Source organism: Puma concolor, chromosome C2 (assembly GCF_028749965.1).
Source record: "Puma concolor isolate L17-30 chromosome C2, mPumCon1.1.hap2, whole genome shotgun sequence".
Taxonomy (NCBI): domain Eukaryota; kingdom Metazoa; phylum Chordata; class Mammalia; order Carnivora; family Felidae; genus Puma; species Puma concolor.
In genome coordinates, this window is record NC_141675.1 from 98,893,953 (window position 1) to 98,917,350 (window position 23,398).

Consider the following 23,398-nt stretch of genomic DNA (forward strand, 5'->3'; position numbering starts at 1 on the left):
ATGCATGAGATATGAGTCCTGCCCTCTGCCTTATTCATAAGGCATAACATGACCATGGGCTTCTGGGCCGTCTGGGGCAGGCAGACTACAGGACACCTGTGCCCCACATTTGCAGGTGGATTGTGTGAATAAGTCTTAGTATCTGTGGAGCCTGGGAGAACGTGAGGTTTGGGTGTCTGTTTCAACTCTAGAATAATACAGAAAACTCAAGGGATTCCTGCACGGATACTTTGAGATAAGTGGTAGACTAGAAATAAGTGATGGGATGAGGAGAGAAAAAAATCTCGTTCCGGCTTCTCCCACTGTGTCCCCTCCGGGAGAGCCTGTGCCACTGGGAGGGGGCCAGGTTCCTCCGTGTGGTAGCTTTGAGTTCCCGAGGTTTTCAGAACTGCTCAGGGAAGGGTATGGCATGGATAGAGAGACTGTTTTCTTGTGAAGACAACAGGACAATATGCAAAAATGGGCCTCTCATGAATAATCAGCAAGGCTGCTGTGGACCTGGGACATCCTGTAGTGCTGAGTACAGTGGTGCCAGTGCCGTTTGTCACACTGCAGGGAGGTGTGATGGGGGATGGGGTTGCTTGACTGAGAGTAAGAGAAGCCAGAGTTTCTATCCTACTCTCCGACAGTTTCTTGGTTAGCTCAAACTGGTGTGCGTTAGAGGCACAATTGTAACAGTGACATAAAAATTCCAAATAGCCCTTCTGAATAGATACACATTTAGAAAATGCATAATAAATGACATATAGTGAAAATGTAAACAAGCCATTTAATAACATTTTAATGCTTGATTCTGATCTCTTAATTAAAATGTGCATAAAAGAAAACAATGGTAGAACATCTGTGTGTGTTATTGGGATAGCAGGATTTATGCTGCACCCTGGGCTTTTTTGTCCGCTTCTCAGTGTGTGTGCACACATGGGAGGGTCTCCTCTTTGAGGCACAGTTCCCTGTTGGAGCCCCACGGGTTCCATGCTCCCACCCACCATCTCTCGGCAGTGGCTCCCTCCTCTTTCTTTCCTCTTATGTTAAATACTATGGGGCTTGTCTGCTGCTGCAGTCAAACCGCTCTCAGCATTCGATCTGAAAGCCACTCTTCACCCCACCCCTATAACCTGAAACCCTGACCTAACCCTGACTCACCCTTGTTATCTCAGCAGATGTACACAGCATTACCTAATGGTTTTGGCCTCACTGCATAATCTCAAAGAGCTCTGGGGAGAGCATGGCCCTTTGTATCTGTGACCTTGCCACAGTTATTACCCAGCTGGACACTATGTGGTTTAGATGTTAAAGACAGAATTTCTACCCACCCCTGGTGGTGATTGTTTAAAAGTTGTTATTCATCTGGGGGATGGATCTCCGAGCTTCATTTGGCCCAATAGTTAAATGAGAGTAGCCGCATCACAAAAGTCGAGGCTTACTAAGTGCTTTAAGATCCTCCGGTGAAAATGTTACACTATGAGATGCTTTCATTTCTATCATTACTTGGAACACACCTGATCACCAAAAAGTTGGCCTTTGATTAAACAAGCATAAAAAGTACCTTACTTCTTCTTTTACTCCCAAAAGAATTACGTATCATTTATACAATGGAAAGACACAGCCAAAAGGTCTTCTTAAACATATAATAATTAATATTTAATGGCCTCCTTTATGAGGAGGACATTGCTGTGGGACTATCTCTAATCCTCACAATGTTCCTACAAAACGAGTGGTTTTATTCTTCATTCCACAGGTAATGAAACTGAGATTCAGATCCATTTAAGTGATGCGCCTAAATCCATATTGTTAATCAGTGGAAGACTTGGGATTAAAATTCAAGTCAGTCTCTCTCTCTCTATCAAGGCCACAATCCTACCATAGTATCAGGCCCTTTCAACGCTAGCTCCCATTTCCTGGAGACAGTAGCTAGATCGAGTTCTGAAAGAGTTAAGTCAAATGCACCCTGTTTGTGACAAATGTCTGAAACTTGTTTTTATAACTTGGATTTAATTCACAAATAAAGAGTAATTATCAATATGTCACAGATGAAGAGCTGCATGTATGGATCAGTGCAATTTCTGTTCCTTGGCTTATGGATGCAGTATGCCCCAGGGAGTTTCACAAACCCACATGGCATCTCCTGGTGCTGGGTTCTGTGTAAGCTGAACAACGTGTAAAACTCCTGTGTGTCGGGATAGCTCACAACTGGTTACTATCCGAGGAAATCTGTATGAAATTACCATAGACATGTTTTCTTTTCTGAATTTGTTCTTAACACTTCACTGGGAGTGAAATACCATTTTTTGGTACTGGCTTTGGATTTTTTGATAAGATGTTTATTTTTGGAAGTGTTGTCCCAAGAGTAGAAGAGGGGGTGCAGTTCTTTCTTCCCTTTGCTACCCTCCTTTTGCCTTCTTGTGCCTCTATATCCCACCTGATTCAATTTTATCAGTTTGACATGATCTTTTGGTGGAGAAGACGTACAATGTTCATAGGCTACAAGTCATTAAGACTTTAAATCACATAAGACTACCCTTGGGGTGATCTGGGGGGCCTGAATTTTACATGTTTCAGTTTTCTATTAGAGGGTTTGCACTAGAACTCACACCTGTTCCACTCCCCTTTATTTTTTTCTCAGTCTGAGAGGACCTCTGCTTTAGGCGTATTATATATCCTGAAACAGATTTATATCATGCTTAGGCTGTGGTACTGGGGTGGGGGTGGGTCATAAAGGCATTCAGATGTGTATTAAGGGAAAACATCATGATCTAGTGGGAACAACACAGGGTGTGGAGTATCATAGGAGCTCAGCTTCTTTGCTTCCTAGCTGTGTAGCTTTGAGTGAGTTATGTAGTAGTCAGGCCTCAGATGTTTTATCTGTAAAATGGACATGAACAAGAATACCTACTTTGTAGAGCTATTGTGCAGACTAAATGATATAGCACATTTATAACATTTGGAAACAGGCCTGACTCGCATTGAATGTTTGTTGGCTACTTACATTTCATGCAGCAAAGAAAGGGGAAAATAGGAAAAGAGTGGAAATTAGAAGGTGATAATTGGGTTTCAGGTCAGCATAGTAGAGCATTTATCTAGAGAAGGCAGAGTCCTGGGTTCTGCTTCCAGGTCTGCCGCTAGAAAGCCGTCGGACCTTCTCTCTTAACCTCTCAGTGTCTCTGTTTCCTCATCTTAAAATGAGTAAGTCAGAATGCATGATCTCTATTTAGCTATATAGTTTCACTTTCTGAAGATTTTTCTCCTTCCCAGGGTAGTCTGTGGCTGTCACTCCTGAGTGTGTAAGTCTCAAAGGCCAACAGCCAAGTATCAAAGACAGGCCTATTGTTAACATACGCTTTTCCCTGTACAACTATGTTTACATGTACATTTATGTTCTTGGTATATTTGTCATGTGTCTGAGTATTTATGCACCTGCATGCTTGTTGAAATAAGCACACTAGCATACATTCATACATTTTTGTGGGTATGTGTGTTTATATATAACCTATATATATACAGTATGTGTGTATATATATAAATATATGTCTGTGTGTATGAGAAACAGATGCACTGTAGGCAGATAAAGCAGATAAATATAGATCCAAATAGAAGCAAAGCATATAAATATAGACGTTATATAGAGTGAAAGCAAGCAGATCAGCACCATTTCATTATTGCTTGAAGTCTTTGTAATAAAAGAGTTGAAAATCAGTAAGTGACATTGAAATTATTGATTGAATGACACTGTCAGATCAGAAGGCATGGTGTAAGGTAAGAAAATAACCTGTCTTTCAACTTTGAGGAGCAATTAGCAGGAAGATTTGTTACTTTTAATTATTTGATTTATGAAAGTTTTTAGATGGTATGTAGTGTGATGTTTTCTTAAGAGTACAGATATGTCACCTTTCCTAAAAATACTACCAGACAACAAGAAATAATACACAGGGAAAGAACACCTATTCCAGTCCTGAGAAAGGACTTGACGAAGGTGACAAGATCCCTTTTGTTTGCAGGCTGTGACTGGCAGCCCCTTCCCGTTCCTAGGTTCCTACAGACAAGTTGGTTTTATTCTACATTATTTCTCACAAGCCCTTTGAAGTCTGTAAGGAAACTCACCTAAGGGAGATATTTGAAGCACAAGGCCAAAGTCACCATTGTTGAGTTATTTTTGTGGGTACGCTTGCAATTGTGTTTAGTGAGTGTGTTGTGTGAGTAAAACTGGGCTGTCCCATCTGTTACTTTCATGTCACTGTTTTTACCAGTCAAAATAATTGTTTGTGAGTTTTTGCTTTATTTTGTTTTGTTTTAGCAGAGAGGGTATTGTGAGTTATTTTTAGCAGGTTTGAGTTAACTGTGTAATTTTTTTTAACGTTGCAAGTTATTATCTTGGTCATGCATTTAAATACTATTTGAAAATAAGGAGGGCCTCCTATTTTCTCTCAAATCTCATCTGTTTCCTTAAACAGATCTCATCTCTTCTTCGGCTTTGTTGTTAAGACCATGCAGAGAAGCTAACATTTGAAGAAAGTCCTTGAAGTTGTGCAGATATGAATCTTGCTTTTGCCTGAGCAAAACTGTCAATGTTGTTGTTGTTTCTTTTTCTGTTGTTTAGTTTACTGTAGCTTTTCCTTATAAGGATGAGAAAAGAAGGCCAGGAAGACACTCTAGTTCTCTCCTGTTTCGTGCTTCTGCTAAGCCAGAAGTTAGTATTTCTTCCTTCCTGCTCCCAATCAAATTTAGACTTAAGGCAGACAAGGAGGAAAGGACAAAGCAAAGGATGTATTAAAAGTTGAGGAATAAATGTGTGCTGCCGAAAGAATTATTAATTCATCCTTTCAAATCTGTTTGGCTACAATTACTTTGTTGTAAAGTTCTTCACCAAACTAGGATTTTAAAAACATATTTGAAACATGTCCCTGGGGGCTTGAGAATAGTACATCTCATACACACACACACACACACACACACACACACACACACTCTTCTTTTCTTTCTTTGTTCTTTCCTTTTCTCCTGCCTTAACATATTTATTGTTTAGCTTTTGACAAGTACTGTATATAGTAAATTACCAGAAATTTTGGCAAGGGAAAAAATTATATACACACACACAAATCATATATACCCATATACACACATACACACAGTCATTAAATTGTTATGTATTAATCATCTGATTTGATATGAATTATATTTTTTAAACTATTATCTAGTTATTTAGTATAAATCTTTAAAGAGATTTTTATAAATACTCAAATGTCTGATTTAAAGGTTCCCAGGAAATTGTGCATTTTCTTATCTATGACAAAAAAAAAAGCATTTTCCAAATATACATTTAGAAAACAGGGATTTATTGGAACCAAGAGCAAAGCAAGAACCTGTTTCTTTTTAGGAGTCATTTACCCTTCCCACCTCCTACTTGGAGCTTGTGGTGGCTCTCATCATTGGCTTTGTGGTGTTTTACAGTGTACCTGTGGGCCTGGGAGTCAAACAGGTCCTGATCCTCACCTGCACAACTTTTTAATTGGCTGTGTCCTTAAGCAGGTTAGCTGACAACGCTGCGACTAGGTTGCTAATCTCTGAAACTTAAGCCAATCTTACTTACTTCACGGTGGGGGGGGGGGGGGTTACATTAAATGGAATAATGTTAATGAAGTACATGGCATGTAATATGTGCTAAGTAAATGCTAGTTTCCTCCTGGCCTATTAATTTTAATGTGAGTCTGTGACTTCCTCCTCCTGTCCCTCGTCACCACTGTGAGCATCTTTCTGCAGCCATTAAACACCAGAGCCAATGCCCGAGAAATAGGAGCCATGGGTTTAAAAAAATTATTGATTATGCAATACCCACCCTGAAAATGGGCATATAAGGAAACCATCAAAATTCCTGCCTCCTATAATTGTAAGTTTTTCTAGTTAGCAAATAAGAGCAAAAGACTTTTCAACACAGCGTTGCCAAAATCCTATTCAGATTGATAGAACAGAATGAAATATCTATCCAAGTGATGTACATTAAACCTTTTAAAATAATAGGACACCTTTTTATTTTATTGCTCACTCATATACCAGGCTAATGTCCTTCATCCCACAGTGGATGTTGTTCACCTCAGCTCACTGTACGTTTAGACTCCTTAATTAGCACCTACTCTTTTTTGGGAAAGGTATGTGGTCAGAATCCAATGTCGTTGAAATTTCTGAATAGTTGCTTTATGTTTTCTCTTTTAAGGAATAGGGAGGGAAAAAATACTTCCCAATCTAAGATATTTGGAGCTATGTTTCAGCCTAGAGCTGATCGTTTTAGCTGATCGTTTGTAAACCCCATAAGAGTTAACATTTATAAAGGAAACAATGACACAATCTTAATTACAATGATTCTGGCAGCAACATTCCTGTTATCCAGGGACTCTTTTTCTCGAAAAAGTCCAAGTTTTCTTTTAACCTCCTCAGACTTCACTTTCTGTGTAGCTGCAATTTTGGTATGCAACTCTTTCTGACCTTTTTTTTTTTTTTTTTGGAATTGAGAGAGTTTGGCCAGTATCATGAAGCCACATTCAGCCACTAGGATTTCTCCCGACCTGCTCCTGCTATGCCATAATTAGTCCCAAAATAATTGTGTCTGTGGAATGGAAAGAAAGAAAAAGGAAAAGAAAGGTGACCTGGTGTACTGGAAAATGAGTGGTCTGGAGATTTCTTGTGACAGGAGGCTCCAGTCTCATCGACGATGCAGTTCTCTACAGCTGTAACATTCTATGACAGACCCTACAAGTTGTCAGTGTCCTGTTGCACATTTTATTTTTTTAATTTGAATATATACCAAAGATATATTTATTGTATATTGTTAAATTTAAAATTTCTCTTCCTTTATGATTTCTGAAGCTCTCTAAGCACATCAGCAAAACAATGATGTTTATGAGGAAGAGTAACAAATAAAAGTTGGTTCTTCAGATGCAAAGAGAGAAAGGAAAGCATTTGAGGTCAGGAATGGGCATGAATGAGCTAGAAACAGAGTTAAAAGTGACTCTAATCAAAGATCCAAAGAATAAGAGGAAGACGGGAAAGAGGAGAAACGACTAAAGATAAAAAATGAAGTATAAGATAGTTTTAAGGTGAACATTGTTACATAATGTAAGGATTCCTTATCAAAGAATCATTTCAAATCTTTCTCTATGGCATTTAAAATAAGACACATCCAGGGGCGCCTCGGTGGCGCAGTCGGTTAGGCGTCCGACTTCAGCCAGGTCACCATCTCGCGGTCCGTGAGTTCGAGCCCCGCGTCAGGCTCTGGGCTGATGCTGATGGCTCAGAGCCTGGAGCCTGTTTCCGATTCTGTGTCTCCCTCTCTCTCTGCCCCTCCCCCGTTCATGCTCTGTCTCTCTCTGTCCCAAAAATAAATAAACGTTGAAAAAAAAAAATTTAAAAAAAAAAAAAAATAAGACACATCCTGAAACTAATATTACACTATATGTAAACTAACTGGAATTTAAATTAAAACTTTTAAAAAAGAAAGAACGGGCTAAAAATAAATAACTAAAAATAAAATAAAGTAAGATTCCATTTATACAACATTAACCTCTTCTATGCTGTGGGGAAGTGAACTGTGAGCTTTAGACACTAGTCCCAGCTTTATCTCAAAATATATGTCCCTGAGAAAATTACCTCTCAAACCTCAGAATCTTCATAAATGAAATAAGGGGTCCAGCAAGTTCTCATTCATGTTTTAGAATTCGTGAAATGAGATGACACATGGGATGGTCTTGTCAACATACTGCCCAAATGCTTATTTAAGGGAGTTGCTGAGTTTGAGGAGATTATATCATTGACCGAAGTTAAAAAAAAAAAAAAAAATTTTTTTTGAAGGTTTTGACTGAAATGTTGCCTCATCCCAGATGGACTAGCAGGTAGCCCCGCTCTCTAAAAAGTACCGCGGCTGCCACTGCCAAACACGCTTTTAGTTGAGTCTTCAACTGGAATTTCTGAGAGATTGCCCATGCAACTTTTCCTCTAAAGGTCTCATTCTCCAATTAGCTGAAAGATGGCATTTCTGACTTTGTAATCCAGAATTTTTGTTCATATAAAACTCCTGTTTAACCAAGAAAATGGAATTCAATACATTCTTGGTTGCCCTGCTATTAATTTAAATTTGCATAACCTAATCAAAACTCAACATGCCTTGCCCTTCAACAAAAAAAAAAAAAAAAAAACAAAAAAAAAAAACTATATTCTCTCCCATTACTAAATGGCTACATTCTTCTCAGTATTTTTTAAAAGATGAATTATGTTGATATCCCATGACTTTCCCTTTAGAATGTGTCCATGGAAATTAAAATGGACTTTTCTGTGCCCAAGACTGAAATGAAAAATAGTCCAAAAGGGCTGGTGGAAATGAACACGAAACTTCGCTGATGCTATCAGCATTGTAATTTTTGTTAAGCTTTTTTCCAATAAAATGGAACTGAAGTCAACTGTCCCCAAATAACTGCCCGATTCTTCCTCTATATCAATCTTTTGTGTCTACAGATAAATGATAGAGAAATACAGCTTAAGATTGCCTGTAAATCATTGGAATATGTTTTTCCGAGGCTTTTCTGGTTACTTTGCCCACAGTGACGTGTCTCCTATAATCATTTTACTGTTTCGACAAATACTTGCTGAGCAGAGAGAGTGCCCCAAACACTGTGCTAAGTGCTCAGCATACAACCGTGTGCACACAGCTGTCAATTAATTAAAGCATCCCTGGCAAATGGATGGAGTAGGCATCTGTTTAATATTGAATAAGCTAAATTGGGTGGAGGAGATGATTGGACGATCAGAAATGAAACCTCAGACTCTTGTTCTTTCTTCTGGACGACCTCATGTGATTTTTCCCCGTCACCATTTACAAACCCGCATTCAGAAAGGAAACCAGCTCCCTGCCTTGCCCTCAAGCTGGCTGCTAATAAAGAAAATGTCTGCTTATCTTCCTCACATTAGTAGTTGTTCTCAGCCATTGGAGGGCACTCAGGTACAGGAAGGTCCCATGCCTAGCAGCAGAATCAACTTCACCCTTCCTTTCCAGCCTATAATTTGGGAGCTCACTGTATAGCAAGGGAAACACTGAGGACTAGGAATGTCTACCATCATCCTGATCAAAAGTTATATTTTGAGTGCTCTCCATAGGCATAATATAAGAAATTATTTAAATTTCTTTTTCAAGTGTTGTTCATCAGTTTAGAATCTTTTCTCGTTCTGCCCATTTCTCTTTGACATTCCTGTCTTAGGCAGTTCTGTGGAGCCAAATAATTTGTGGCATATCTTCTTCCAAAGTAAAATAGTGACCTATTCAAAGATTTCTAAATGCATCCTTTATGCAGTTTTCAAAGGAGATGGGTAGAGTGGGACATATTTCTCTTTGCCCCATGTGTCTTTCAAATAATATCTGTGACTAGGTAAACCAGTCGGACCATCGCATTGGCTATCATAGATACAGATTCCCAAATGCACAGAGAGAATCATAAATAAGTGCATACGGAGAACTCTGACGGTTTAGTGGAATTGCTTTCAAGTCATTTGACACATTAGTACTTTCAGACATTCACCTGTCAGTGATCCTCATTAGAAATAAGATTGGAGGGGCGCCTGGGTGGCGCAGTCGGTTAAGCGTCCGACTTCAGCCAGGTCACGATCTCGCGGTCCGGGAGTTCGAGCCCCGCGTCGGGCTCTGGGCTGATGGCTCAGAGCCTGGAGCCTGTTTCCGATTCTGTGTCTCCCTCTCTCTCTGCCCCTCCCCCGTTCATGCTCTGTCTCTCTCTGTCCCAAAAATAAATAAACGTTGAAAAAAGAAATAAGATTGGAATATTGGGGTCACTAGCTCAAAGTCCTTTTTTCTGAGACCTGAACAACAACCAAAAGAGCTAGAGGGAATAAGAATGAAACTATTCTGGGTATTAGAACTGTTTCTCTAAATGAGCTCTTTCTCTCTTTCCTCTGTTCCTCTTTTTTACCCTCTCCTTTCCCTCCTTTCCTTTTCCTCCCTCCCCCCTCGTTCCTTTCTTTTGAGTGCTATGAATTCATTAGATGGCATAGTGTAAATCAATAGTAAACGCTAACCGCCTACTCTGTACTCAGTTACGCAACATCACATAACCGGTACACAGAGACAAAAAGGGAAAAAGCACACACAGCCTTTACATTCAAAAGCTCTTGCATAATTTTACTTTTCCACAGCCAAAAAGAAAAAAAAAGGAAATAACAGATGGGGAAACTTACAGTTTTTTTTTCCCTTTTCTCAGACTGTTGAGGAGGGAGTTAGTTAACATCCGTGGCCATTTCTAGTTGCCCTAGGCTGCAGCAAAACATCCCATAATTGTCAGTGCCTCAAATGGCTTTAAACAGGATTTTGTGACCCACCATGATGTGGTAAATTTTCCAAGTAATATAAGACTGAAATTATTCTGAGGTGTTTAATGCTGACTTGGTTTTTACTTGTTTTGTGAAAAATCAACAACATTTAAAGTATGAAATGAATTTTAAAATAGAGGATAAGGAAGACGGCTGTGTGTGTGTGTGTGTGTGTGTGTTTGTGTGTGTTTTCATTTGAAAAGTATCCTGATGTAATATTTATGTAAAAAGCCAGTTATATAAACCCTGTCTTTCTCGTGTCTTTTACTTTGGGGGCTGTATAAAGCTCTCATGTTTTTTTCTCATGACAAACTACATTCAAACTCCAAAGTCTTAATGAAAAAGAAAACATCTAGATGCTATAGCACACACTTAATTCAAACTCCGTATAGAATTTATCCCCTAAACAACAGTTCCACTTAAAAACTTGCAGTTTCTGGAATTTTCCTTTTGAACTTTCTGTCACACCATTCCCTGGAACACCTTTGGGTCCATTGCACCACCTTTATGTCTCCTAGTCCCTTTGTAGCCCTTCACTCCTTTCCTATACCCCCGTGTTTTCACTAGAATAACTCCCTTCCCAGCATGAGTGGGAATTCGGTGAGATTTGTGTGAAGTTTATCAGTCTTCCTTCCCTGTTACAATATTTTATTTCATTTAACGGACTCGTGTCCTCTGGGAATCAGACATACACCTGATGAAGGAGGTTGGAGGACTTGTTGATTTTGTTTTATTCTTCCTTTTGAGTTTGCCTATTGAATAGTTATAAAATGGATGCCACAATGGTAGAGAGAGCCTGACTAGGCATTGTCGGATATCTGCTAGAGGAAGGTAAGAGCAGATGTATGAGGGGTACTTCTGGTGGTAGTTCTGATCGTTCTTAATGTAATCTGTGAGAAGGTGAAAACAGTCAAGGAAGAGGGCAGACGTGAGTAGAACTCTTGAGGCACTTCACCTCCTTGTATTTGAGGTCAATAACATTGCTGTAGGTCATACTTTCCTTCTGGATGGAAAAGGCAGATGAAATGGTTCATTTGATTTTACTGAAGGTAAGAGATGAGTGTTCCTTCACTTAAAAAAAAAAAAAGATTTAGGCTATTTCCTAGTTTGTTTACCTTTCTCTTATGTGTTAGCTATTAAATTTATGACTCCTTTTGTATGGGAAAATCTGGTGCATAAAGATAAAAATCAAAGCCAGGCGAATTTTGTCTGTTTTTTCAGGTTTCATTGCCTGAATTTGTCTCTCTTGCAACAACCGAGTGATCAAGAGGCTTGGGATTATCATGTCTCTGCATCTCTGATGATGGGGGCATCTTTAATTGTCTTAATGAATCATGAGTAAGCTAGGGTATATTTTTAACCATTTATAAATACACTTCCTGGTTTTTGTCTTTAAAAAAATCTATGGCTCAGGTAGATTTGTTTATGGAAAAATAATGACAGTCAATCAGAATAGTCTTTCACCAGGAAAACATACTCCTATGTATATTTTTTCTAAGTGTCCCTCTACATGTGTTATAGCTGAGTTTAGATTCCAGTATACAATTCGGTTTGTATATACCTGCATCATGTAAAATACCATACTTTATAATACAATTTGAACATGATTATTCCTCAGTAACCAGCGCTCTGTAACACTCTGTATGCAGGGAACGATTTAAAAGACAACTTAGAACTCTATCGATGAGCATTTTCTTGGTTGTCAAAATAGTTGGAAGCATGTATCATAAAAGAAATAGAGAAAAATGTGTTGAAGTAAAATATCTTTGAACTTTTTTTCTGCCTGTTTCTCAGAATAGTTTTCCATTTTCATCTCGGTGGGTTTTTACACTCTCTGGACCATACTTAGGGCAGAATTGACCTTCCGGCGTCCAATGGCTGCCAACTAATTCCGTTCAGCCTTCATTTTCAATTGTAACCAGGGCCCTGGAAACAGGCCACTTCTAGTTTTTCTTTTGTAATATGGGATCCAGGCTAAGAAGGGCTAGCAGGCCTATGCCTTATGTTCCCAGGACATGCGAGAAGCTAGGGAGAGTTTTAAACATTTTCTCATTTTTCAAAGTCCTTCACAACACTTTCAACCTAACTTCTCCTTGCTGTTGGCATTAGTAATAGATAGTTTTAAATGCTGTGACTTAGCCACTGATTTACCTTTCCAAACAGAATTACTCTAGTTGTGCATATAGTAGCATATAGTAGCCCCTTCATAAATATTTTACCACGTTTTTATGAGCTGATGAGGGACCTGCTGTGGCACTTTCCTCCCAGTGCTTATGCAGGTGAGCAGTAAGCCACGAGAGGAGTAAAGGGATAAGATGAAGTCAGATGCAGCGCTCAAGTCCCAGCAATGGACAGATCACCCCATTTTATAAGAAACCCCTTATTATCCTGCCTCTGTCTTTATAAAAGTAGCAAATTGCAGAAGGCAATTTTGTGTATTTCCTAGAGGTCCTTTTCATTGGTCAGTGCTGCGAACAGTGGGTTATTTAAAAACACATAATTTTTGGCAAGCTACTTTGGTGGTTCTCATTAAGTTTCATATGCAGATGTGTCAGGAACTTAGGAAATTCTGGGTGTCAAACATATTCCTCTTGCACTGTGCTACAGGGTCCTTTGAATCTTGGCTTTTCTCATTTTCCCTGGACAATTATTTTTTAGATTTCTTTTATTTATATAAGTCTTAGGATGATGAATATAGACAAATTTATATAGTTTTTCTTTTACGTAGTTTCATTACTTTTAGTTACAATAATTCCAGATCTTTCTAAATCTATGTTGGCTTCGGTTAGTTATGCTGGTTATTTTCAAGGCGTCATTCTGGTGGTGATATTGGGGGTGGGAGGTGATCTCTGATAAACCATCTATGGCTTCTAAATTATAAAAGCAGAGGAAAAAACAAGCATGTGGAATTATTGATAGACTGCTGCTTGTTAGGCAAGCAGTTTTTAAAATGCAGATTATATAATATTGGGGGATTTCGTTGCTCCACAATAGAAGCTTTTTAAATGTTAATTTGGGGGTTGTTTTGTTGCTCTGTGACTTAGCATAAAAGGTTTTGGTTTTAAAAGGTTTCAGTTGACTCGTTCCATTTGTCTTACAGGACTTGGAATATAATACTATACATTTATTTATGCTCATGAAGGAGAATAAGGCCAGTAACTCACAACTCATGAAACCAGGGGGTAAATAATCCATAACTTGCTCTCCCACCACTGCCACAATATTTATATCCAGAACACAAGTAACAAGCAACCAAAAACAAGAAGAAACCAGTTTGTTTTTATTTACAAAATGTTTAATCAAAAGTACAGTAAAGTTCAAATGGAGCTGCAAATCCTGGTGGTTCACAATGGTTTGATTTATTTTTTCAAACAGACCATGGATAATTAACCATAAAACATAACTTTCCCAATACAAGTTACAGTGCATTTGCAGAAATGGGCAGCAAGTCTTTCACAACTAGTTGCAACTGGCTGGAGCCCTTCGAGCTGAACATGCAGACCGTTGCACGTGTCACCTTCTCAGCACACCCTTGTATGTTCCTTCCAAAAAGAAGCATCCTTTACTCTTCCTACAGTGTCACCGAGGCACCGTCCCAATGTGAGAGGCAAATGGGTTATTTTACATGATCACCGTGTTGTCGTACATTTATTAAATACCCAGGATTGACCGTATTCTTTTCATTTCAGAATGTTTCACCATCACTAACTGGATATTTCTCACAACATTGCTGTCTGGTAAGTAACTTTCATTATTTCTAAATGACAGTCTAGAATATTGTGGTGCAAAGAAGTCAAGTACACCTCTCCCAGCCTCTGAAAGAATTCAGCCTGAAGGCTGTGGTGTGTCCATCACCTCCAAGTACTATTTGAACAGAACATATTTTGACATTGGTGAACGGTACATATTTTATATCCAGTTTGTTCATTTGAAATACCATCATTTAGAATGATAAGACATGTGATCCCAAGTACCTACGATCACAGATTTCAACGAACATTTCACAATGATTTTGCTACGCAGAGGTGGAAGCATTCAAAGGCCTTGTTTGGCAGGCTCTCTGGAGATATATATTTCCAAAGGAGACGCCTCAATGGACGTCTCCATGTAGATATTTTCCATGTGGAACATCGGACGCTTTGGCATTAAACAAACAAACACAGAACCTTCCAAACACATCTTGTGATGCTTTCAACTACTTATTATTATTCTATGATAGGCGAAACATTTGAAATGCATTCGCTTCATTTGAACCAATCTGAAAATCAGACCTGATTGCTCTTGTGCACACCCACAAATGGAAGAGGAAAAATGTCCTTTAGGAGCATGAATATGGATAGCCACCTTTTTAATGAATTAATAGGGCCAAGACCAGAGCTGCAAGTGAGCCTCGCTTTGAAAACTTTGAGGTCTACATGTCTTTTAGTGGAAATTTGTGAAGTTTCCGGAAGGTTGGGACTGTGGCCTTCTTGATTTCTTGAGATGTCAGTGGCTGAGAGGAAGAGTGCAGGTCAGGACTGAGGGTATATTCGCAGAGCATCATCAGGTCAGAAAGAGCATAAAAGCTGAATTTGTAGAGGTTGGCCTGCCCTGAAATGAGAGGGAGGAAGACGAAAGGGGGTGACTTGCTTGGCACCTGATGAGACTCTGTCTGGCTCCAGCCAGGCCGAGTTAGTCATGAACGTCATATTCATCCAAACTTTTAAAAGTTACACTCTTGACTTCACTTTATATGAATGTGCATAAAATGGGGAAAATAATCTCTTGGGGCAATAAAGATAGCTTTCTAACAGGGACTTTCTGTATCCATGGCACATAATCCATAGCTGTCGCTGTATTTTTGTTCCTAATTCTGTCACACATCTACCTCTGAACATATCCATCTCACCGGCGAAGGCCTCAAGCCTTTAGGATTGTAACTACCCCCACCACCCCATGTGCATTCCCATGCTTTATTTGTTACACTGACTAAAAGAAACGCGCGTATCAGTGTGAGCGGCCTGAGTCCAGGGACAGGCTTATTTGGTAACTTTAATTTGTGGCTCCCATTGCTTTCATGGCTAAAGGATCTCATCACAAAATGGCCTGAATTTCACACTCTTTCTGGCTTGCAGAGAAGCTGGTTCCTCCCCTATTTCTGTCCAACACACAGAAAGCTCTTTATGTTTCTATGATCAGATAAAATCTGTATTGACGTTTCTTTTCCTGTGGGTGTATTTCGCTTCTAGGTATGAAGATTTAAAGTATCTGGGCAAAGCTGTGTGTTTGCAGTTTCTCTGTTTTTAGTGAAAAGCTCCCTGGGAAAGGAGAGCACATCTTATCCAGTAATGAATAAATATTTATTTTCATGTTAAAATGATACATGTTCATTAAAAATAATTTGGAAAAACACATAGGAGTAAAATGAAGAAAAATACAAGTAATTATTTCTATAATTTAAATCCAATCATTAGGAACCATTTGAGGTATTTCTTTACTCTCATTTTTTCCCTGAGGATATATATATTTTTAAAAACATGCTGTAAACGTACTTTCTACAGAATTTCAAAATTTAACCTAAGAATTTTACATGTGATTACATGGTTCTTATAAACGTCATTTTACGAATGCGTGTGTGTGTGTGTGTGTGTGTGTGTGTGTGTGTGTGTGTGTGTATTCATTCCTGAAGAGGAATTGCTTATTTAACCTAAGTGTCCGACAAGAGCATTTTGGGTGTTTTGTTTTACTTTTCACATTTCCACAATATCTTGCATACAAAGAGTAGATGAATCAATCAAAATCAATCAATAATGAGTAAAAGAATGAAAGTTTAAATCAGTATATATTTTTGAATTTTTTATTATGAAAACTTTCAAATACACGAATGTAGACATTACTATAGCGAACTCCCATGTACCCATCACTTAGCTTGCACAATGATGAACTCATGGCCTGCCATTTTCCCATTCTACTACCATGTTACTTTGAAGCAAACCCCAGACATCACAGCATTTAGTCCGTAAATATTTTGGGCCCACAAGGACATTTTCATATGTTAATGTTACAAATATTGAGATAAATAGTTCTAATCATTATATGTGGGAGTATTTTTCTTCTGAGTATACTGCCATTATGTTTCCTAAAATGTAACAATTGATTAGAAAATCTCAGCAGAGTGTTTCGTAATATTCTTAGATGCATCTGTAAGCCAAAGCGCAATTTGGTTGACTAGAGAGACATTTCACACATTTGGCTAGGTTTCATGGGGGAACTTTTCTTTGACATTTTTTTTTACTTGCCTCAAATTTAGGATGATAATTTGCTGCTAGTTCTGTATAGCGTTAGTTAGACTCATGACGGGATATACACTGTGTTATATACAATTCTGTATCTGAGGTGAAAGGAAAACATAGTGCTCTGACTAGAAGTCCAGCATGGTTACAGCCAACCCATAGTGGGTCAATGTGGCCAACCTACTTAAACCAGACCTAACACTGGATTTAAAAGTATCGGGTTTTTTAAAGATATATTGGCAGAAAGGAAAGGTTTCTTCCTAAGAGGGCATTTACAAAGTCTGAAAAGGGAGGAATTATATATTAATAGTCTGAGTAATTAAACAAAAGAAAAGCACTGTGTTTGGGGAAGTGAGGGTCAAAGGAGATGGTTCATTGTATAAAAAAGGGCACTCCCTATGTGCTTATATGTATTGTTCTAGTTTACTCTAAGAATGTTTAAAGAATCTAGTTTTCTGTTGCTAGACTAGATCCTTTACACACAGAGCTCCACAGTTGATGAGGGCTCTGGGCAAATTAGGCTCTCCATAGAGAACCTATACTTAGGGTTTAGTCCTGCTCGCCGTCTTTGAATTGCAGTCAGTGACCGTTCAGTAGCAGTGTGTTGTCCAAAAGGTGTATTCCACTCATCAGAAATTCAGGATGTGAGTAACTATGTAACATACTGCATCAGTATAAACTGGATTTATGTGTTACTCAGGTCTATTTAATCTTAGGAGCACATTTTCCATTGGCCTCGAAAGTGAGTAGCTAGAATATTGATGTGCATAACCCTTGGGGAAGAAAAAAAAAAAAGAGCTTCTCCAACTACACTAAATCTCTAGAAAAATATGACGGCTTACAGTATGGACACATACAAAGTATTTTCAGCCAAAGTTGGTAGAGGAAAGCACATTTGAAAAAAAAAAAGAAAGAAAAGAAAAGAAAAGAAATAACATAAGCAATAAACTATCCCAAGCAAACAGAATGCATCTGTAAAATTTGCCAGACTGGATGGTGTAAACAATGCAAACTTTTTTCTTTCCATTTCATTTTTCCCCTCGGTCTTCTGATCCTCTCTATTTCTCCTTTACCCTGATCTGGCATTACTACCATTAAAATGTCCTCAAAAGGTCAGGAAACAATCTGATAGCTTGGCATTGAGCCAGGCATTCTAAGGAAAGAGGTAGGAACTAGCCACTATTTTAAAGCTGCAAAGACATTTTACCATACCCCATAACACCCATATTGTAAAACAGCTAACCTTTTCATCATTATTTTTAAGATTGATATTAACAACAAGACAAGTGAAATAAAGGCATAAGTCTTCACTTCTTCCTGCATCCTTTTCTTATGTGTGTTAATTATATAGCTCATGTCATATAAACCAGAATATAAACTGCCTTTTAAAGATAAGAATAAGTTTGCCCTTGGTTCTCTCTAGCTAATGTATTATACACTGCACCCAAGTGAACCATCAATGCCTCATTCTGATAATAACTATAATAATAATTATTATTATTAATGATAGTGTTTGCTTCTTGATATGTGTATGAGGTTTCCTTATGCTTGGCCTTTGGGTCTGGTGTTTGTTCAATTGTTGTTACATTTGTGACTGTATGTACCCTGAAGCTATAAAACAGCATTTCTTGGAATAAAGTAGTACTCCATATCCTCTACACCTTTCCCCCTATGTAAGTTCAGAATCACTGGTGGATGATTCTGCTTGTATAAGGCAGAGAATCCTTTGCAAATGCCTGCATCAGGCCAGGATTTTCATTTTAGACCAAAGACACAGATAGTTGCAAAAGGAAAAAAAAAGCGGTTTATTTATATCATCAGATCCATGTTTCCCGAAGTTGGTGTATTTTCTGGATAAACTTTATTGGATATGTAATACATCATCATGTGCAATTACCATAAGGACGAATTATGACATTCTCTGAGTGAGATACTGGGTGATCCTGCTTTACCTGGAGTGATGAGGGAAGATTGAATACCCCATTCAAGACAGACATTCAAGATGATTTTGCAGCCAGAGCAGTCACTTTACATGGGAAATGCTGAAGAGAAGGCTTAACTTTCTCTTCCTTCATTAGAAATTACTCAAAGCCTGTGATATAAACAACATACTTTGGAGATGGTCTTCTCTTTGGGGGACTGCTCCATTTGCAAACCATGCTAGGGTCCACAGGGAATTGGTTCTGTGTGTTCTGTCCTCTTGTGTGAAATATTCTTAACATGCTGTTGATATATACTTTTTGGCCAAAAGTAATTTACTTTTTGGTTTTTGATGACCACTCTGTGAATCAACCTAATGTATTTGTGATGTGGGGAACTGTAACCTCTGAACACTCAGTTTAAAGACTTTTATAATGAATTATTTAAGGACATTTTAGCCCTTAACTGTTTCTCTGTCCACAAACAAGTTGATTGGTTAATCATGTCTTGTTTATTTTTATTGTTGTTGTGGTACACGTTGTACATAAAACAGGAACGAGGCTATTTGTAAGAGCTAATTATAATGGCAAAATTGTACTTTCTCTAACTGTTCTCTAATTTTCTAATGTTTCATTATATCAAGACCTGCACTCTAAGAAGTATGTTTCAGGTTTGCTAGGGAAATAACAAGAGAAAGATAAATCCAGTTCTATAAAGTGATGTCAAGCATAATTTAGCACAACTGCCAATATCAATAGTTCATTCAAGCCCTAGTCCTCCACTCCTGGAGGACTTTGATTTCTGGCCATCCTTTGATAAAGATCCAGAGCAAGGAAGAAACAGAGACTAATTTTGAGACTCTTGGAGGTCTATCTTTTAGGAGGAAATGATGGTTCTAGCGGATTCTTAGGAGCCCAAGTTACTTCTGACATGGCTTCTATAGCTCTTGGTGGAATCAGAACTCACAGGTTTCTGTAGATAGAATAAAAAACCCAGAGGCTGAGTCCTTAAGACATTCTCCATGCCATTCTTTGAACAAACTTTTGCTAATGCTTACTATGTGACAGGTAAATGTGAACTCACTTACCCTTTCTTCTCTCCTTCCTTCCCTCCTTCCTTCCCTCCTTCCCTCCTTCCTTCCCTCCTGCCTTCCTTCCCTCCTTCCTTCCTTTCCTCCCTCTCTCCTTCCTTCCCTCCTTCCTTCCCTCCTTCCATCACTCCTTCCTTCCTTCCTTCCTTCCTTCCTTCCTTCCTTCCTTCCTTCCCTTCTTCCCTCCTAACTCCTTTAATTTTTTTTTTCTCATTTAAGCACGGAGAAGTTTCCTTATAGATTGCTAAGGGCCCTGTGCATATTTGCATGAAGCCAAAGATTCTGTCCCTTCTAGGAACTCTGGTTGTCAACCGGTGATCTTGCCTTTGTCTTTTCTCATAGTTCTGCCTGTGGCGCCTGTCACTAGCAGTCAAATAAGGACAATTTTACCATTCTCTCCTGCTGCTCTAATTTTTTTTTAGTGCCGGTACATGAATTTGTTATTCTTTATAATTCCCTTTGAAGTTGGAAATCCAAGGGGAATCTAAAACCGACCAGATGTTTCTGCTGCTGGAGAGGGAAGAGAGTAGGATTAAGTTTAACAAAAACTTGGTCTCTAGGAAGAAAAATCATTTCAGCTGGAAATCATCTTTAAACGCACTCATTTGCTACGTATCTGTTCGTTAATTTACATTTACTAGTCCTTTGTAGACAATATCGCCTGTCAATTTACTCAGGAAAATTCATAAGTTTTGTGAATAGACTCATGCTGTGGTTTGCTCAGGCCTACGTCCCCTTTGGAGTTTTAGCTCTTTCCATTGCTCTGCATATTCCCCTTGCGTGCTTCACAAGGAGGGTTGTCTGTGACTGTTGTTGATGTTGCTGAAGGATCACCATCATGTCACATCAGGCTGAGAGGCCGGTTCTGCAAACTGTTTCAAGAGGGTGAGGTCAATGCAGCCTGCGGTTAGGGAGGGAAGGGAAGGAGATTTGCCAGAATGCTTCTCCTTTATGGAGAACTTCATCCACTTTAGGGATATGTAGATCAAAACAAGAATAAGACTGATGAAGACCTTCAGGGTAAAAAAGGAAAGTTTTGTCGTCCCTCAAGGATTCAGTTGATGTTGCAGACAGCATGAATAAACAGATTGGGAGATGAAAAATGGTAGAGAAAGTGAAGTATATGAAGGCACAAGAGAGAAAAGGGCATCTGTGCAATGACGTTTATAGGGCCTCTCTGACTGGACATCCAAAGCTTCAGGCCCCGGTACAAGTGGGAAGAGCGACTGAAAAATTAAATTAGAGGAGAGTCTCAGAAACCAATCAGAACGTTTTGGTGGTTTGTTTAGAACTTCACAAAAGCACTGGATTGCAGAGATGCGTTTTTATTTGCTCACTTCCTTCTCGGTCCCTGTCCTGCTGGGTCCTGGCATCACTAGTAGGGTTTCCCAGGTTTCCCAAGGTTTACTAGGAGGACAGAGAGATCTGCAGATAACTACTTTACACCCCTTCCTTTGCTCCGTGGATTAAACGTTTGAAAACCTTTTCCACACCTCATGAGGGAGGAATACTCACAACCCATAGTTTCTATTGCCCCAGCCTATCTTCATTTTAAATAGAAAGTCTGAGTCCTCAGTAATTATATTAAGCTTCTTAAGCAGCACATATCAATTGCATATACCATTTTAAGCATTTTTTTCAGCCTCTCAAAAGAGAGTAGGGGAAGAGACAGAGAGAAATCACTTAGCAGCTGATTCACTTATTTTAAGCAGCTTTCCCCATTTTAAAATATAAAAAATTCAGGTCCTGGAACATTGGGTGATTTGAATGTTCTGTAAGGATTTGAAAAAAGATTTTTAAAATATCATATGTTCTACATTCAGGGACCCGGATTTTCAATTTAGTTCTAAAAGGAAAAAACAGGTTGAAATAAGGGAGTTTCAACCAAAACAGTCTCTCTTCTTTCTTTTCATTATTATTAATGAAATAATTATCATTTATATAATATATTATTATTATTATTATTATTAGTCAAATGGTATGAAAAGCATTTATGTTGGTCTCACTGCTGTGACAGAGCTTAACCTAATAATCCAAGACTTGGAACTTGGTGTTTCAATAAAGGAAACACTGTTTGAGGTATTTTCCATTCAAACCAGCATCAAAAGTTTTTAATTAACACCATCAGAAATTAACGGACTACATGCAGGACAGGGTTCCTTCATGCCCAACTACCGGGAACAAGACAGCAAGCGGGACCCAGTGTGTGTGGTTTTGTTTTATAGTGTATTTTTATTTACTCGCTGAGGCAGAGTCTGAGCTGCACGCAGTGTGGCGGACCCACAAGAGTGAAACCTGAAAGGGCTGCTCAGCTCCAGCAGTTTCATTCTGCTCACTGATGATTGTCCTGAGTTCTTTGTGGTTGTAATTGGTTAGAAAGTTTGAAATTAGCAAGTCCTTGTCAGCCCCTGAAAGCTTTGAAATCACCAGGCTTGGTACAGCTATCAAGCCCACTGAAGCCTAATCGCCTGTTGGGTGAAGAGCCTCCGAGCAGGAGCAGTGGGTGCCCCATCCTCAGGCTTTGCCCCAGTGGCACTTCCCCAGCCTCTGGAGCTCTCCGTCCTAGACGGTGGCTTTGTTTGAAGCCCTTTCTTTTCCATCACTGAAGCCTCTTTGGGGATGAACAGATTATGACCTGACTAATGGTGGGGGAAGTGAGCACAAATGGGAGAAAGAGTGAAACAGAGGTTCAAGGGAATAGAGAAGAAGAAAGAGGATGAAAAAGCACAAAAGAAAAAGGAAGTGGGATACAAGATGGAAAGAGCTTTGGAAATATTGACATTTGGTTTCTGTGCAACTGGATTTGATGTCTCAGGATGGAACCCACTGACAGAGCCTAAATGGTCTGTGGGGCTTTTCTTTCTTTGTTTTTTCTCAGAGCTTTTTTTTTTTTTTAAAGACTTGCCTATCATTGTCACAGGGAGGCCACATATGTTCATATAAGGGACCATTAGCTACCTGCCACCACCACCACCACATTTTCTAAGGATTAGGAATACAGTTCTTTCCCTTATACATTATGATAAAAGAAAGAGGGGTCTATCAATTCTCCGGTCACCACAGAAGTATCTATTGTTTAACCTTATGCTCTGGGCCCCCGAACCAAATTTTCTCCAGCAGACTCCTACCCTGATTGGTGAATTGCACAAAAAACTCCCCTTCACCCTTATAGTAACACAGGAACTGCTTGCACAGGGTTACCTAAAGTAGATATTGTCAGCAAAGATGAAACGTTTATGGAAGCTTAAAGGTCTGAATAACTTCCCATAAACCTTCTCATTTACACTGAAAGCCTTCAAGCTTAATACATTTAGGTACAATATTTAATCTTTACCCATTTCTTCTCCACTTTAATACAAAACAAAACAACAAAAAATACAAGCCAAATACAGCAACATAGATATTACTGCCACGAATTCAGAGTTCAGGAAGTTTTTCAATAGGTCCAGTCATGACAAAATGATGCAAAAATGTACCACCATTTTTGGAAAATCTCCTTAAAGCACTTCAAAGATTTCTTCCCTGAAACACAGGGAGATCGATACATATCAACTTCTAGGGAATAATTGGTGAATGAGTGTCAGGATTTTCACAAGAACTGCTGAGTCCAATCTTGACATTCTAGCCAGAGAATCAGGTAAGCCGATTAGCAAATCATCATTTTTCTATTTCTTACCTGGGCAGTGTCAGGATTTACTGTCGCAAAGTTTGACTTCTTACAGGAGTCAGAGACACTTTATGTGGAATATAATTAGTAAAA

General features: G+C 38.8%; 1 protein-coding gene across 48 annotated transcripts in view; it reads left to right on the forward strand.

The window, feature by feature from the left end:
* Positions 1–23,398, forward strand: part of ZBTB20 (zinc finger and BTB domain containing 20) — a 780,465-nt gene that overhangs the window by 408,320 nt on the left and 348,747 nt on the right. For all 48 annotated transcript variants that reach the window (XM_086676282.1, XM_086676281.1, XM_086676306.1 and 45 more), the window contains one exon: positions 14,046–14,093. The gene's annotated coding sequence lies outside the window, so the exon portion shown is untranslated. The remainder of the gene's footprint in view (positions 1–14,045; positions 14,094–23,398) is intronic.